Below are 5000 nucleotides of genomic sequence, written 5' to 3' on the forward strand. Positions count from 1 at the left end.
CAAATTTCTTGCCAACCACACCCCCAATCACAAAATGGGGTGTCTATTCCGAAAGCCTTTCTTAACATAGGTAGGTTCGGGGTGTCCATTCCGAATGCCATTCTTAACATGAGGAGGTTGGTGGCTGGGCTACAACAACAACAACAACAACCGTACTTTAATGTTTTACGCAGGGAAGGGTATACTACCACCGGGCAATGCCGGTAAATGAGTCCTGCTAGTTAATAATAATTACTAAATCTGTATAAAGTAAAACATCGTATTTAAGCGTATTTTTTTCGACCGGGCATCAGCGGGCTGCTGCTAGTTTAAAACTAAAACTGCAAGAAGGAAATCTTAATCGTATATTTGATAAGATATCATAATTATGGCCCGCTCAAGAGTCGCCCTACTTGAAGATTGTCTGCGACTTTCAAAATTCTTTTATCCGTCTTAAGTCGCATCAACAAATCCACTCTTCCCCGGCGGACAGTCTTTGCAATCTGAATCCCAAAACCACTTGAGTGTTAGAACGCGAGAAGAAGAAGAAGAAGAAGAAGAAGAAGAAGAAGAAGAAGAAGAAGAAGAAGAAGAAAAGCGAGTACAGTGTCCAAATTGAAAGAGAAGAAGGCGATAATAAGTCTTAAACAGGCGGGAAAAATTATTGGCTTAAGAATTCTTAATATATAAATATATAATCCGGTAATGGCGGAATCAATCCACACGTGCCAAGACACGACGCGCGGTGGGGATTTTTGATGGCAATCGATGGGGTGTGGACAATCCCTTCTCCCATAGGCCGTATCAGGTTTTCAAAGTTTCCTTCAGCTTAAAAAATAAGCCTGAAAGTAAACCATTTATGAGAGAACTTACAAATAAATAACATGAAATCAGTGAGAATACAGCGTAAAAATACTGTTGTGAGAATGCAAAGCGATTTGAAAGAAATATTCAAAATTTAAGGGGAAACTTGTGAAAGAGACTTCAGGAGAAATTACTTATTTTAGTGAGTGAACGACCTCGGGAAGTGACTCGAGCGAAAAATCCTAATAGTTGAATTATACTTATGTACTTTTGCATATTTAACATCTTTTTTTCTTTTTTCTTTTTTTTTTAATTACATTTTCACCCGAAACAAGGCACATTGCCACTTTGGTGTAGGGGGCTACTATCAGGGGCAGCAACTACTGGGGCACTATGTTGGGATTTGGGCAGCAAGAAGTCGGTTCACGTTACACTTGAACTTCTGCATGTCAGCACAGTTAGGGAAGCAGGGACCTGGAATGGAATTCCAGAGTCTAGCGGTTCTGGGGAAGAAACTACTGGAGTAGAAAGATCTTTTACATCTAGGGATCTCTACTGTGTGGGGGTGGGATTTAGCTGCCTGTTGGGTTTGTCGAGGGGGGGTCTACGTCGTGGGGGCACAAGTGTCTGCAGTTCGTCAGAGAATTCACCATTAAAATACTTGTAGAACAGGCAGAGGGATGCACCGTTTCGTCGATACGATCTTCGAAAAGAAGTAATGAAACAAGATATTCATTAAGTCCTCTCACTCCCATCACAACATCGAATTACTTCCTTAACAGAGATAATCACTGAAATTATATGAAATGAGCAACTATGGAATGCAGTCTATTATTAGACAGACTTAAACAGCCTCTTACATACGATAAACACACTAAAAGAAATGTGTAAAGTGCATCTTCCGTTCCTCGCGAATAATTGAGTATACGGTTCCCACACTAACATCAAACTGTGCACTAATTGTCTCTATAGACACACGACGGCCATCATTCTTTATTAGACCAATCAACTTTGGTGTTCTGACTTCCTTACACTTCCCACACCACTTATAATACTTCACAGACTACCTGCGTTCCTCGAATCTCTCATACAACTCAAAAACTGATGTTGGCCTCATGCACGATAGTCCAAAAGCAGTCTGAAGCATTTCATATGTTTCTGTGGCTTTTGTTCCAGGTTTAAAACAGAATTTTGCGACATATCTTCTTCTAAATTGCCCTCGCGTCCAGATTACATTTTTTTAAATTTACCGCGCTTCAGTAGGGTGTCTTCCAATTCCTGCTGTAGCTGTTCATTTCAATCTGAAATCATAAAAATTGGTCAGACATCTCATACGATATATAGCAACAACAGTGAATTTTCAAGAATCTACGACAATTTAAATGCCTGTACCCCAAAAGTCTGGAAACTTACTGAAGGCACCTAGTATATATTTATATATATATATATATATATATATATATATATATATATATATATGTGTGTGTGTGTGTGTGTGTGTGTGTGCGTGTGTGTGTGTATATATATGTGTGTGTGTGACAATTTAAATGCCTGTACCCCAAAAGTCTGGAAACTTACTGAAGGCACCTCGTATGTATATATATATATATATATATATATATATATATATATATATATATATATATATATATATATATATATATATAAGGTCATATCTTCTTCTAAATTGCCCTCGCGTCCAGATTACATTTTTTAAAATTCACCGCGCTTTAGTAGGGTGTCTTCCAATTCCTGCTGTAGCTGTCCATTTCAATCTGAAATCATAAAAATTGGTCAGACATCTCATACGATATATAGCAACAACAGTGAATTTTCAAGAATCTACGACAATTTAAATGCCTGTACCCCAAAAGTCTGGAAACTTACTGAAGGCACCTCGGATATATATATATATATATATATATATATATATATACAAGGTTTCGTTCAGTCTTTTCGTGGCAAAAGTTGCCGAATTATCTAACCTCACTTCTTCTAATTCGGCACTCTTTCAATTTCCGTTGCAAGTGTTCAGAGTGACTGAAAACAATGCTGGGGTAAGCGGCGAGCACATACAGTGTCTAGTATTTCAGAATGCTTACTCATTTGGTTCTGGCCATGCACATCGCTGCTTAACGTCATTGACATGGTGAAAACTGGCGTGTCAATATATATACACGGCATAATAACGTTGACACACCGGTTTTCACCATGTAAACGTTATTATTCCGTGTATATATATATATATATATATATATATATATATATATATATATATATATATATATATATATATATATATATATACACGGCATAATAACGGTGACACACCGGTTTTCACCATACACGGCATAATAACGTTGACACACCGGTTTTCGCCATATCAACGACGTTAAGCAGCGATGTGCATGGCCAGAACCAAATGGGTGAGCATTCTGAAATACTAGACGCTGTATGTGCTCGCCGCTTACCCCAGCATTGTTTTGAGTCGCTCTGGACACTTTCAACGTAAATTGAAAAAAAAATATATATATATATATATATATATATATATATATATATACTAATAAAAAAATAAATCAACAGTCTAACATTTAAATTTAATTTATGTATGTATGTATATGTATGTATGTTTGTATGTATGTATAATCTCATATCATGTTGAGTAAATACAAATTACACCACTGCCATTGCTCATTTATTCCTTGACTAGTATTTATGCATTTTTCAAGTTTACGCTTGAAATGCTATAACCTAGTGTTTGGATTTCTTGAAGTTCATGAAGTAATGTATCTTGCGTTAACTTCTCTAACGCTGGTCAGTCATCTTTAATTTCCGCCACGTGGCCAGCATCTGTTTAAGACAGAAAGAAAGAAAAATCGCAAAAAACTTTTAGTTCGGTTCTCTTTAATACTACATAGCTCTTAACGCTTTGACGTTGATTGAGGTCATTCTTGTAGACATGCTACTATATAAAACCTTAGCACAAAAAGTTGGGGTGGTGTCACTTGTCAGGTCATGATTCCTCCGGCCTCTGTCAAACGCAGTAGCACCTGATGCCACCACGTGTCGCATCATGTACCGATTTATAATGTATCATCTATTAAAAAATATATGAGCTAGATAAAATATCTAATTATCCGGTAGATTTCGTTTTTTTAATATGTTTTACCAGTCCTTCTGCTGTAAGGAAAGATATCAAAGAAATGTATTAAGAACTCACATTAATAACGTTGAAGGTTTCAATAAACCTTCTCCGCATAATTTATAACTTTTAACACACACACACGTATATATATACATATATATTAGCATTTCAGCCCGGCATTGCCCGGGTATTTGGAGGTGTAAGTTAAGCAAAAAAAAAAAAAAAAAAAAAAACGGTCAATCTTTTTAACTTTGACCCCTATTATGACCCCTTTACATTTATTGCTTTGGGCTCAAATCAAGTTATTAAGTTAGATCCATGTCCAAGGAACCTTTATCTAAACTTTCAAGTGTTTAAACCACAAAATTGCAGGAGGAGTTTGGTAGAGTTCTCAAAGGTCGAATTGTTGAACTTTAACCCCTTAACAGTCAAATTCCTGGTCGAAAACCGATCACATATCTTTGCCCAAATCTCAGTACTTTGTATATCAAATTTTGAGTCTGTAGAATAAAAATTGACAGAGTTATTGCGTAGGGAAATGTATACAGACACACAGACACACAGACATGTTTACTTTTATAGATAGATAGATAGATAGATAGATAGATAGATAGATAGATAGATAGATAGATTTATAGATTTATAACCCCTTAACATTATTTATTTATTTTGGGCTCAAATCAAGTTATTAAGTTAGATCCATGTCCAAGGAACCTATATCTAAAATTTCAAATGTTTAGACTCCAAATTGTCGAAGGAGTTTGGTAGAGTTCTCAAAGGTCAAATCGTTGAACTTTGACCCCTTAACAGCCAAATTTCAATCCGAAAACTGATTACAAAGATTTTTCCAAATCTCAGTACCCTGTATATCAAATTTCGAGTCTTTAGACTGAAAATTGACAGAGTTATTACGAAGGGAAATGTACAAAGACACGTTCACTTCTATAGATATAATCTATATATATAAAAGTGAACGTGTCTGTGTATGTGTCTGTGTATGTGTCTGTGTGTTTGTCTGTGTACATTTCCCTACGCAATAACTCTGTCAATTTTTAGTCCACAGTATATA

This window comes from Euprymna scolopes, chromosome 15 (genome assembly GCF_053919585.1).
Source record: "Euprymna scolopes isolate OS-2025 chromosome 15, ASM5391958v1, whole genome shotgun sequence".
Lineage (NCBI taxonomy): Eukaryota > Metazoa > Mollusca > Cephalopoda > Sepiida > Sepiolidae > Euprymna > Euprymna scolopes.